Raw genomic sequence first — 14,566 nt, 5'->3', positions numbered from 1 at the left:
GGAATTTTGGTCTTCTGTGCTGCAAGACATTCCACAAATCAACCCTTTCTCCATATTGAGCCTCAGAAGATAATGCTACACCTCAATGTGCTTGGTCCTCTTATTTTGAACTAGATAGAGAAGGTATACCATCAGAACATACCCCAAAATCTTCTAGTTGCTGCTTAATTCATAGGGTTTGAGCACATCATGATGTTCCCGCTACACATTTTACTTCAGTTGTTGACGAAGCCATTGAGTTTTGCTTCCTTTTTCCCCAAGAGATGAGACATGATCAATGCAAATGAAACTTTCCATAAGTGCTTTTCCTGTCCACAAGATAATCTGCACAGTTAACATCAGCATACCCAATAAGATTAAAACTATCACCTGAGGGGTAATACAGGACCAAGTCCTGAGTTCCCTTAAGGTATCTCAAACTTCTATTGGCAACCTTCAAGCAGGATTCCTTGGGACTTGAATTTGGATTCTATTCTGGAGTGGAAATACAGGAGGGCCTAGTTTTTTTTTTAATTTTTAATTCTTGTCTAACTCTAGAATGAAGGGGAGTGATTATGTTATCAGGTAGATGAGAGCTTTTGTGTTTCTAGTTTAGGACTGAGGTTTGATTAGTAAAGGAACTTGGTAGGTTAATTTGATTTCCCTTCACTCCTTGTTTTGTTACTTGTGGAGTGCCATGAACTGCATCTCCACTCTTACTTCAGCTTCAGTGGTAGTAAGTGAAGTACCAGGTTCCTTGTGAGAAGTGGAAGATGATGTTGTATTGTCTTTCACCTGTCTCCTTCATCTTACTCATCATATCAGCCTCCTTATTTGAAACCTCAGATATTTCTCAGGGGCTAGAGATGGTTCATTATATTGATCATCATTGTTTCCTCCTTGGTTAGAGGAAAGTATCTCGTTGAATACCCCATGAGCACTTCCTTCCACCCAGTGTGCCCTTTTGTTGTAGACTTTGTGGCCTTTGCTTTGTGGGGAGTATCCCAAAAGGATTCCTTCATTGCCTTTTGCATTAAACTTCCCAAGCTGGTCCTTCCCGTTGTCGAGAACATGTCATTTTCATTCAAAAAGGTTCTCAGATGAGTTGTCTTTGGTTTTCTTCCATTTGGCAGCTCATAATGGGTTTTGGTTCAGGAGGGACCTGATCATACACCTGTTCACCAAGTAACAGGCAGTGTTTATTGCCTTTGCCCAGAAAGTTTTGGCAATTCCACTGTCAATGAGTCCATGCCATGTCTTCCAGAGTTCTTTTCTTTCTTTCAGCAACACCATTTTGCTGTGGAGTCCTTGGTGCTAAGAAGTTATGTAGGATTCCTTTTTTTTTTGTTACAAGCTCATCAAATTTGGCATTGTCAAATTATGTCATTTGGTCAGATCTGATGCATACTACCTTCAATTTTATCTTCACTTGAATTTTCTTGACAAAGGCCATAAATACCTCGAAAGTCTCATACTTTGTTATAAGAACCAGTGTCCAGGTGAATCTTGAATTTGGCAAGTGACGAACCAGGTCCTTCTAAATTAATTTACTCAGAAGTGAGAAGCTTGCATGCCCCAATCTTCCATGCCAAAGTTCTCCGTCATCATCAACTAACTTCAAGCATCTTACATCGCCAGCTTGTAGAGATTCAAAGTCAGCAACGTAGATGTTCTTGTTTCTTTTGGCCACTAAAACCACTTTGCCAGTTACCAGATTGGTAACTGTGCACACTTTTGATAAGAACTCTATTTTGTTCCCTTTATCACAGACTTGAGAGACACTCAAGAGACTGTACTTCAGGCCATCCACATAGTACACGTTCTCAATTGAGTGTCATGAAGATTTTCCAACTTTTCTAACATTGAGAATGTACCCCCTTACTTTTTAAGGGATACATTCCCTTCCTGCAGGGCTTTTAGTGAGAAGAAATCCATGGTTTTTCCAGTCATGTGCTTTGAGCATCCACTGTGCATGGTTCATGCAGTCCGCTTCCTCTCAATGTTCCCTGCACATGCAAATTATGTGTTAGATTTAGGAACCCAAACTAGTTTGGGGCCCTTGTTATGATAAAAGGGATGGATAAGAGCTTTTCTAGTCCATGCAGGCAATATTCGTTTCTTGCGAGCGGTACCTCGTCCCTTGTTAGTAGTCACTTTGTCAGTAAACACTTTGTTTTTCTAAACAGATTGAACCCTGGCCTGGTAATTTTCTTTGAAGTGCCCATTGTTCCCACAGTGGGTACACAACCAGTTATTAGGAACAATGACGTACTTGTTCTGAGGGTTGTAAGGAGTTTTCTCCCTTTGGAACCCGATTCCCTGCCTGTTTCCACTATTGTTCAAATACATGGCAGTAACAGCATCTGAGGACCAGGTCTACTTCAGAGATTTCTCAAGATCAATTTTTACTTTCTCCAATTCAGCTTGAAGTTGCCGATTTTTCTCAAGTTCACCACATAGACTAGTTTTCACATCATTTAATTCATGTTCAAGCTTGATGTGTGCCTCACTAGCTACTTCCTTCCCTTTCCCAAGACTCACAGTCCTATGTTCTCTATTGAGTCCCTCAATGGTTTCCTCTAGGTCAGCGATTATCACTAAAAATCATCCCTCTCTTGCTCAGTAGCTGTAATTTTTTCTTCTAGAGTGTGTTTCTCATTGCTAAGACCTTCTATTGTTTTCTTCAAGTCAACAACCACTACCATCAGGTCATCTCTCTCATTTTCTACGCTAGTTATCTTTTCATTCAGAGCTTCCTTTTTTTCAAGATTAGCTATGGTTTAATTTAGGTCCACTACACATACCACCAGACTATCTCTAGATTGTTCAGCTTCTCCTAGTTCTATGGTCAGGATCTCTTTATCATTAGCAAGGCTATAATAAGCATCAATTAGAGCATTTTCTAATGACCTTAACTTCTTAGAAGAGTAGGATTTCAGATTTCTCTGAACACCCCTGAAATTTACCTCATCATCTTTATCTTCTTCATCCTCATCAGACTGAGCCATCAGCGCGAACAGTGAGTCATACTTCGTTGCTTTAGTTTCCACTACCATCATGGAGCTATTTTCTATATCTGGTTCCCTTTCTGATTCACTAGAGGAGTCTCCCCAAGCATCAAAATCCTGCTTCACAATATTGTCAGCTGCATTTTTTTGATTGAATCGTTTGTCTAGAACCAGGTTCCTTTTTTGCTGCTTTGTCAGGGTTTTGTTTGTATTGCTCCTATTTCACGAGTGGACAGTCTTTGATGAAATGCCTTGGCTTTCCGCACCTATGACAGGCCATCTTTGGTATACCACCATTTCTTCGAACCATCTTTTGAAATCTTTTAGTAAGATAGGCCATATCACTATCTTCTTCACTTGAGTCACTGCTTTCAGTCTTGAGTATCAAGTTCTTTTCCTTCTTTGGCTCTCTCCTTTCACTATCTTTCTTTCTTTTCATCTCGTATGTCTTCAGATTACCAATTAGCTTATCCATGGTTAGAGTTTGTAGATCTTTAGCTTCAGTGATAGTATTTACCTTACTTTCCCAAGAACCAGGTAGAACACTGAGGATTTTCCTTACAAACTTATTTCTAGGAATAACATATCCAAGTGAATGAAGCTCATTTATGATGGAAATGAATTTGGTGTGCATATCCTGTATAGACTCATCATCCTTCATCCTAAAGAGCTCATACACTATGGTGAGCATGTCAATCTTGGACTGTTTAACTTGAGTAGTTCATTCGTGTGTGGTTTGCAACGCTTCCCATATTTCTTTGGCAGTATCACAAGCGGAGACTCTGTTGTACTCATCGGGTCCTATACCACATACCAAGATGTTCCTGGCGCGATAGTTCTTTTCTACGGCTTTTTGTCAATATCGTTGTACTCTTTTCTGTCTTTCGGCAGTCCAGTTTCTTCAAGCTTCTTTATAGGAATATGTGGACCATCACAGATGATGTCCCACAATTCTGAATCTTCAGCCATTATAAAATCATGCATGCGAGTCTTCCACCAGCCGTAGTATTGACCATTGAATCTAGTAGGTCTGTAGGTTGATTGTCCTTCCTTAAAGTTGGGTGGAGCAGCCATTGAGATCCTTTCTAGGTGTTAACCTTTTAGAAAGAACCTGCTCTGATACCAATTATTAGTTTATATGAGTCCACCAAATAGTAGAGTACCTGGTCCTCTATAAAGCTATGCGGAGAATGCTAGTAAAACTGTAAGTAAATGAGACACGAGATTTTTACGTGAAAAAATCCCACACAAGGACACAAGGGGACAAAAACCACGACCTACACTTGTAGGCTTTCAACTTCACTAACTTGTAAACACCTATTACAAGGTACTTTGTAATAATTCTATTACAAAGGATTTAACTCAACTAACTTGTGACACTCTCACCACAAGCCACTTTGTGACTCTCTAGTTATAAAGACTTTGACTAACTTGTAATACTCTCACCACAAGCCACTTTGTCACTCTCTAGTGACAAAGACTTTAAATTATGACAAACCTAGTCACAACATAAACTCAGAACGTTTACGAATTTTGGGTTTCCTAAAACAAAGCTTCTAAGAAAGCAAGATAGGAGTTACAATGAAGAAAAAATAATAAGATTATAACTCAACTACAGATACACATAGACTCATTGTGAAACTAATCCTTTAGTGGAGTTGTCTTCTTATTCTTGACACACCAGTGACTTCAATGCCGGATGAACACTTTTATGCTTGAGAGAATATCACTGAATGTTCCAGTGAAAGTGTTGTGCCTTGAACCGGGTTGTTATACTACAAAAGACATCACAATGGTGATATCAAATCTTGGTACACACTTCTTCCCAATGAGAAGTGAATGTTGCATTGTCGCATGTACAGTTGCAGACAATCACTTTCTGCAGTTGCGTTCCAGCCGTATAGTTCACTTGTACTTCAGTCAGAGAACCCTAAGGGACCAGGTCCCTATTGTGTTCCTCTTTGTAACAGTTGCGGATAGTCACTGTCTGCTGTTACGTTCCAGCTGTACAGTTGACTTGTACTTCTGTCGGAGAACCCTAAGGGACCAGGTCCCTGTTGTGTTTTGCCTTGTGGTTGTTCACTCACTTACTGGAGATCATACTAAATATTGTTCATTTGAAATGTACACCAGGTGGGTAAGATTATTTATTTAGTTCTTGACAATAAGTTTGTTAGATCATCAAAACATAAAAAGTATAAGGCAAGGACACTGAAATCCCATCACCAAACTTCGAGCCTCTCGGTAACACCGGCTCGCGACTCATCAATCAGAACTATATCATCGGCGAATAGCATACACTATGGCACCTCCCCTTGAATATGGTTTGTTAACGCATCATCACCAGGGCGAATAAGAATAGACTAAGCGCAGAACCTTGGTGTAACCCCCTTTCAACCGAAAAATGCTCAAAGTCTCCTTCTATTGTCCTAACCCGAGTCTTAGCCCCATCATACATATCCTTAATCGCCATAATGTAGGGAACCGAAACATCTTTTGCCTCCAAGCATCTCCAAAAAACTTCTCTAGGAACCTTGTCATACGCTTTCTCTGGGTCAATAAACACCATGTGCAAATCCTTCTCCCTCTCTCTATACAGTTCCACCAACCTCCTAACAAGGTGTATAGCTTCTGTAGTAGAACGACCCGACATGAACCCGAACTGGTTGTCGGATACAGACACTGTCATCCTCACCCTCGCTTCAACCACCCTCTCCCACATTTTTATGGTATGACTCAGTAATTTGTTACCCCTATAATGGTTACAACTCTGGATATCACCTTTGTTCTTATACAATGGAGCCACCGTACTCCACATCCAGTCATCTGGCATCCTCTTCTCCTTAAAAATAACATTAAACACTCAATCAACCACTCCAAACATGTTCTCCCCACACATTTCCAAAATTCCACTGAAATCTCGTCTGGCCCGGTCGCTTAGCCCCTACTCATCTTACGCATAGCTCCTACGACCTCATCAATCTCGATACGCCTGCAATACCCAAAGTCACAGTGACTCTCGGAATGCTCCAATTCGCCTAGCACACTTAAAATTTGAATCTCAACCTAAAATAATTTTTGAACTCCTTTTACCTTTGCACTATAGTTATTTCTTATACCAAGAGGATTCAATAATTTATATATACTTATATATACAAAAATTATTTTTATCCTATTTACATAATATAAATTTTTGATGAATGGAATTCAAATATTCAATTGAACCACCTTACCCTATGAAAAATATATGAGTCCGTTTGGACATAAGATTTTTTTTATTTTTTTTTTATTTTTTTTTTTACTTTTTTCGAAATCAACGTTTGTCCATAAAATTTCTAATTTTCACTTGAAGATGAATTTTGGAATTTTTCGAAAAATTAAAAAAATTCAAAAAACTGTTTTTAAAATTTTCACTCAGATCACTCACAAAACTTCAAAAACAATTCAAAATTATATTCATGTTCAAACACAACTCTAATTTTCAAACACTAGTTTCACGAAAAAGAATTTCACTATTTTCTTGATTTTACAATTCTTAATTTCACTATTATTTTTATTTTACAATTTTTACGTCCAAACGCCCACTAAATCTTGCAATAAATGTCCTCCCTTTAAAACCACCACATGGCCTGATAAAGACTGATTGAGTCATAAAAATTTAGAAATGTACATAGAAAATGATGAGTGCCAAACACCAATTATGACAAACACTAAACTATTTGGCCGACAATGAGGGGCGAGCTGGTGTATACGTTAGACCTAACTCAGTAATTTTGATCAAATCTCTGTATTTCTCTTTAAAAAAAATGCATTAAACATGTACAAAATTTTAATTTAAAACCCAACAACTTAAAAAATTAAAATACAAAACCCAATAACTACAAATCCTAACTCCGTCTCTGCCGAAAATATGTGATCCATCTTCTTGTGTTAGTTATACATAATTGTCAGATGCTAGCTTCTTCCCAGTATAGTCTTTTAATCCAATTGTTTACGTAAACATAGGCAGAGCCACAATGTCGGTTATGTGTTCGACCGAACCCACTAGCTTTAGTTCAAATTATTTATTTGACTTAAATTTTTTATTAAATATGTAAAAATTATTAATTTAGACCTCAATAACTTAAAATGTTTAGAATCCCGAACCTATTGGCTTGAAATTCTGACTCCACCTCTATACATAAATGAGTAGCTATTTGACAACTACAGCTGTGCCAGTTGTATGCCAATTGCCAAATGAATTGGCTTAGTTAATAAATTTGTAATAAAAAGTTTAACAAAAAGAAGAAAAAGAAAAAAGAAAAAAGGCAGTGGAGGAAGAATTTAGAAGGCATATTCCATCAATTTTATACGGACCAAATGGCTTAAAATGGAAGGAAACATTTACCCCATGTTTTTGGTTGGATATTGTACTTTTCATGATCAATCATTTCCTTTTTATGTTCAACCTGTTATAATTAGTTCTTTTTTATACCAATAATTATTCATTTTTTTTTTAGAAAAAAATTGTTCCTGAAATAAAAGTTTATTTATTAGTTACCTTATAAGAAAAAAATGATTTTAAGGGAAAAGCCGAAAAGGTAGCTTATTATTACTCCAATATCCAAACTAGAAGTTCCTTTTCAATGACTTATTATAAACGCAAGAATTGTAGTGCAAAATTTTAATTTTCCTAAAATAAAGTTTTGATTTTCGTAAAATTGTAAACGTTATTTTCAATGAGAAGATAAGATGACTAAATGGTAAAAAACAATCTGTTTCATTTCTTAGTCGATAAATTTGAATTCGTGTCTGTCTGATAGTTCTACTAAAAGGGAGTAAATGCTCCGTACTAAGAATCTATTTATTTCTCGTGCTCAAACTCACGACCTATAATTAGTTAAGCATAGAAGGATTCCAACCATTATACATATGATATTAGTATCAACTTTCGTAATTTATATGTGCTTTAACATTCACGCTCTAACTTGATGCGTGCAAGCTAAAGTTTATATGTGTTTTAACATTTAGATGCCTACTTCTCAGCAGGGGCGGATATTGCATAGTATTGTATTTATGAGTTCAATTAAATTTATAATTTTTTATGTGGAACGTAAATTTGCGTAAAAATTTACTAAAAATTAACAAATAGTAGATACGAACCCATAACTTTAAAAATACAATGAACTCGATATTAAAAATGTTAGATATTGAACCCACATAGGTTAAATCGTAGATCCGCTATTTTGATCGAATTGTATACGCAAATGAGTAGCTAATTGACAACTACAGCTGCACCAGTTGTATGGCAATTGCCAAATGAATTGGCTCCACTCTATTGGCGTAGTTAATAAGTTTGTAATAACAAGTTCAACAAAAAGAAGAAGAAGAGGATAAAAAAGGAAGTGGGGGAAGAATTTAAACGCATATTCCAACAATCGATACGGACCAAATGGCTTAAACTAAGCCGTTGGACGAAGATTCTTAACGCTACTATTTTTTGCTGTGACCACAAATCTCTATATATATTAAAGCAAGAAAGTTACAATATATAATTGACATTATGGTTAAACCAAGTGGCAAGCTAATAAATATCAATAGTATATGATGACTTTATTCTATATTTAACTATTTTAGTTAAATATAATATATATATATATATATATATATATATATATATATATATATATTAAAAGATAATTTTGAATTTATATATACAGTTCTAAAATTCGAATTTAAATTTAAAATAAAATTTATCTTTTTTTGTCATTTTATCATATGCAATCATATTAGGAACTTTTGTTATTTTTTCTAATTATTTAAAAAATACTACTTCGCCTCTAGAAAAAAAAAATTACTCCGTATAACTATAAAACTCTTTCACATTTAAAATTCTATAAGTATAGTTCTTTGAAACATTGTAGCTAGATTTGAATAAAACGAAATTCTTTTAAAATAAATTTGATATATGGGATACACGTCTATGTTTATCTAAATAACAAAAAATAGTTTACAAAACCAAATAAAAGTTTGCTTACATATATAATAAAGTAAACATACATGCCGGAGAAAGAACATCACAAAATCAGTCAACATTAGAAAAAAAAAGTTATTTCTTTTTTCTTCTTGAAGAATATTTGTTTGAAGAGTAAATTTGCATAAATGGACATCAAACAAATAACAAAACTTTGGCTATACAATTGCTATCATTAATTTCAATTTAGCACATTCAATGAATTGAAGGGTAGAAGTTGAAATCCCTTCATTTAGCTGTAGTCAGGCCAATATTGCAAGGATATAATATTTTTTTTGTTGAAAAATATTAGTCTTGAATCATTAGATTATGTGAAAGATTTTTTTTCAATCTCAACAAGAGAGAAATTGGTTTTTAATTGATAGTTTCTATAACGACTTTTAAGTGTAACAAAGAGTATATATAAAGAAAAAATTGGTATGACGTGAATTAATTTTTTTTAAATGTAAACAAATTATTTCGGAAAAACTCTTTACTTTTTTTAATTCAAAGATAATAAAAAGATAAGATATTTTTGAACAATAGTAGAGAGTTTTCTAATTATTTATAATAGATGTTATATCATGGATAAACAAAAAAAATCGAAAACTTATGGAGTATTTACATAATATACGGGCATATTTATTGTTTACTTTTTATAGCTAATATAAATAGATATATACCGATAACACACGATTATACGCATATTATATATGGATTATATATAAATTACATATCATTCAATTTTTTAATTTACGTGGTCGGGTGAGCACCTATTTAGGTTGATTAGATAAAGTCAAAAGAAAAATATGAAACAATTTCAACCAAAGAGCAAAAATATAATTAAAGTTCATATGTAGAGAATATTTTATTAAAACTCATCCTTTTATAATGAAATAAATTAATTTTTTGTAACAAAAAAATATAATGACATAAAAAATAAGATAAAAAATAAATATTGAAAAATAAATGTTAGAAAGATGTACAAACGAGAAATAAAAAATGACAAGAAATTTCTTCTTATGTTTCATCTTTGTTGAATATAAAAAATTTGAAAGTAAATCTCATCGATTTCAATTTTTTTTTTTCCAACTCAAATACATAGATTATAAGATAAGGATATCTTAGAATGTTTTTTTAATTTACATTATATATCGTTTTTAAAAATCACTATTACTAACAAACTGATATGATATTCGAATTTGAATTGGAATGCAACTCGAGTAGTTTGCATTGAGGTTAAGCCAAGTATGTATCGAAAAATAAACTACTTGACAATTTTAAGACAATATATGCATATTTTATAGTAATAATCAACTAATTTAACATTTAATGATTCAAATAACAAAATTTTTGTATATATAGGGTATTAAAAATTCAAATTCTGGGGCAAGAGATATCGATAAACTTAAAGTGGAGTCATATTGAAATAAATCCGGCCAAAGAATCATTTAAATTTTAGATAGTTGATTAAAGTAAATTTTAAACTAATGATAATATCTTCACTTGCATCATTATAAAGATAATCATTATTATAATATATATGAAGTTTTAGAAATTGAAAATTCAAAATAGAAATATTTTTTGAAAGATAACATCATACCAAATAAGAGTTCAAATCGTAGTATAAGAGTCGCGTCGTAATCAAAGAATCGTTTATATCATGTCAACCTTTGTGATTTGCCATAAATATGAGTTATTATTTCACTTTGTAGTTATTTTTAGGTTCCAATGACACCTATGAGAATAGTGCAAAAATAAAATTATCACTACGAGAATTGAGAAAATATTAGTCCTTTTTCATGTAGTGTTTCTTAATTAATATTTGACGATTATCTATAATTATTTAGAAGGTTTAAATGTTAAGGTTATTTACATATAATTCAAATAACTCAGATATTTAACATGGTTAATGTCAACTATCAAAATGGAGTAAAAACAATTCACTAGCTAAAGAATTTTTTATATTTTTAGATAACCAACTAAAATGAGTTTGAATTAAGAATAATATTTCCAATTACATTATTATAAAAATAATTATTATTGAAAAATAATGTTTTAGTAACTGAAATTTAAGAAAGAAATATTTTTTAAGAGATATTAACACACCAAATAAGAGTTCAAGTAGTAGTAAAAGAGTTAAGTCTTATCCAAAGAGTCATTCATTGTCTCAACATTTGATTGTTTTACCATAAATATGAGTTATTATTTTATTTTCTGATTATTTTTAGGATCCAATGACACCAACAAAAATGGTATCAAAAAAAAAATAGAAGAAATGGTTAATTTTTTTTATGTCGTTAATATCCAATGATTATCTATATTTACTGAGAAAGTGTAAATTTCAAGATTACTAAAATACCATCCAAATAACTTAAATATTTGACATGATTAATGTTCGCGCATCTGTGCGGGTACTAATACTAGTATACAGTACAGTGAAACGATAAAAGTTCCTTTATCTTAGAGCTTTTAGATTCTAGCTTGAAAATAAAGATTTCTCGTAGGGAGCTCATAAAAAGGCGAATCTGGAATTTTTAGAGCACGAGTGCACTGCTAAAATAAAAATAAAAAAAATAAAGTGAGAATTAATCTATATTCCTTTGAGTAAATAACTTAGGGCCCATTTGGCCATAAAAAAGATTCTTTTTTCTGAAATCAGTGGTTGACCATGAAATTTTTGATTTTCACTTGAAGATAATTTTCAAAATTTTTCGAAAATTTGAAAATCTCTAAAGCTATATTTTCAAAATTTCACTTCAGATTACTCACAAAAACTCAAAATTATATTCATGTCCAAATACAACGTTGATTTTCAAATATCATTTTCACTTGAATTTTCTTTCAACTTTTTTCCAAAAAAATTACAACTCTTATGTCCAAACGCCCATTTAATATTCAACCAAGTGCATCATTTAATCTTTTTGGAGCATATTGGCCAGTATATAATATTAGACTAATTTTTAAAAAGAAAAAATATCTAATTTGACATGGAAACCATAAATTCAAGTGCCCATAATCTAAGTTATAAATCTGTCCCTAAGTTCACAGTCTAGTTGAGCGTGTGGATTCCGGCATTTAGTTGAATAAATGAACAAAACTTTTTTTTTCCCAAAAATTTCAGCATTTACACTTTCTTTGTTTTTTGAATAAGAAAAGGACTTTTCTAAAAAAAATACTTTGTAAACGAAATTTGCAAAAAGATTAAAATTTATTTTTGTAACAAAAGACTATTGTTTCAACCACACTTAAAAGCATATATATTTCTATGTATATCGCCTCATATTTTACATTTGTTTTGTGAATTTGGGATGTTAAATACGATGATTTATATTAATTTGAAATGTTTTTATGTGTAGGAATGATTCGGAAGCAATTGGGGGCGAAATGTGCAAAATTATAGCCAAAACGGACAAAAACAGGAAAGTTGGACATTTCAGCGCCACAGGTGGCGCCTAGCCCTACCTATGGCGCCAGAAACAGAATCTGAAATTTGGCAGCGCCGTGGAGGGCGCCGGTGACATGATTTTGTCCTATTTTGCTTGGGATACGGTTTATTCGGCCCTAGACCTACCCAACACGTATAAAAGAAAGACTAAGCCTATTTTTGAGGGAAAAGACGCCACTTTGAAGAGACCTAATATACTTTGAAGGAGAATTCACGTGGGGGAACACAAACCACGCTTGGAGGGGGCTTCTAACTAGTTTTTCTTCTCTTCTCTTCTCTTCCTTTAATCTCATAGTTTATTAGTTCTAGAGTTTTGGGTGCTACATGAATGTTGTAATGTGTGTGGTTGTCAAGGTGGTCATTGGGATGGTTGTCCTAATTCTTATTATCCTTCTCAAAACTCTTATTATGATGTTTCTAATAATATTTGTAAGTTTGATAGGGGTAATGAAGTGCAAGATATGGAACCTGATGCATATATTAGAGATATTTTGAGGCAAGTAGCAGAGCAACATGATGAACTCAAAAAAGATATGAAAAGAATGAGGGCAACAATCACAAGAATGAAGGCCAATATAGAAGAACTAAATGAAGAGAATGAGTACCAGCAATAGGCAAATTTTGAAGAAGCAGATGTAGTGAGCCAATCTTGGCTAGAGGAACAAGCTCAACTGATAAAATCTCATGAGCCTCTCTGTGATGGTCTTTCAAATATGACAGAACAACTGATAGGAGGAAGAGCGGAGCTAAGACAAGAGATAGACCAATTTGGCTCAGATATCCATGACATGCAGGATACAACAACAACAACCCAGTGTAATCCCACAAGTGGGGTCTGGGGAGGGTAATATGTACGCAGACCTTACCTCTACCCCGAGGGGCAGAGAGGCTGTTTCCAGGAGACCCTCGGCTCAAAGAGGCAACAAGAGACACTATATTAGTACTATCAATAGACTCATAATAAAACAACATAAAATCCATAACATAACATAAAATACCATAAAATCCATAACATAACATAAATACCATAAAATGACATGCAGGATAAATTGAATAAAAAGTTTGAGGCGTCTGATGCCCTACAACTAATTTTTGTGGATACTGGCCAGCTTAGGGAACAGAAAGAGGAACTTCAACTATTCGACCAAAATATAATTAATGATGCCAAGGTTGACGAAGAGTGCAAAATTGAGGATGTCAACAATAATGCAATTTTTGAGTTGGAGCGTATTGGACCTCATTCTAAACACTTTTTAACATTGTGTTTGGTTGGTGACATGGGAATTGATCCAGTCGAGCATGTGGAGGAGTCAATGGATAAGGAATAAAGTGTTTATATTCTGAAATTTGCCATACCAAGGAGGCAAAATTACATTCCTCACTTAAGGGCAAGAAGTGAAAAATGTGATATCTATTGCTTGGTTCAATTATTTTTACACCATCGCCCCAAGAACGTGACATAAAAGTTGATGCAAAATTGGGGGCGCAATTTATATCCTCAAAATGGAAGAAAAAGTGGTGAAAGCAATGGCGTTGTGCCACGACTATAAATAAGGCGCTTGTTGGGAGGCAACCCAGCCTATATATATATATATATATATATATATATATATATATATATATATATAGTGTCAAGTTTTGTGTAGTTTTTATTTTGCAGAGTAGGGAAAGTCTGAGTACCCGAAGTTGAAGCTGATGAACATGTTTGAGCTTAAGTGTGGGGTCGTCCCGATCCTTAAGATTGAGGATCACGTCCGAGCTAGGCCCGAGAGGGCCTCAGGGAGTAGTTCTCACCCTTGTTTTAATATTTTTCTCTATGATCATGCACCGAAGACTATGCATAATATAAGTGTGGGTGAAAAAATTACTTTCGGAAATGTAATTGTATAAAACTATTTTTTTAATTTAATTTTTCTTTTAAAACTCGTAGTAGACATAGTCTAGGTAAAAAAATAAAAATTGAAATTTTTTTTTAGATAAAGTTCGGATTTTTCCTGACGATGGACCTTTTGGACAATTTTCTTGAGGGATAAAGTCTGATTAAAAAACCAAAAAGATTTTTTTTTCTTTTCTTTTTTTAGAATAGCTAGGTAGTATCCCTTGATTTTTCTTTGGGCATCGGTTCTTTTCCAAGGGGGT

Source organism: Nicotiana sylvestris, chromosome 6, assembly GCF_000393655.2.
Source record: "Nicotiana sylvestris chromosome 6, ASM39365v2, whole genome shotgun sequence".
Lineage (NCBI taxonomy): Eukaryota > Viridiplantae > Streptophyta > Magnoliopsida > Solanales > Solanaceae > Nicotiana > Nicotiana sylvestris.
Note: the sequence above shows the minus strand (reverse complement) of the source record.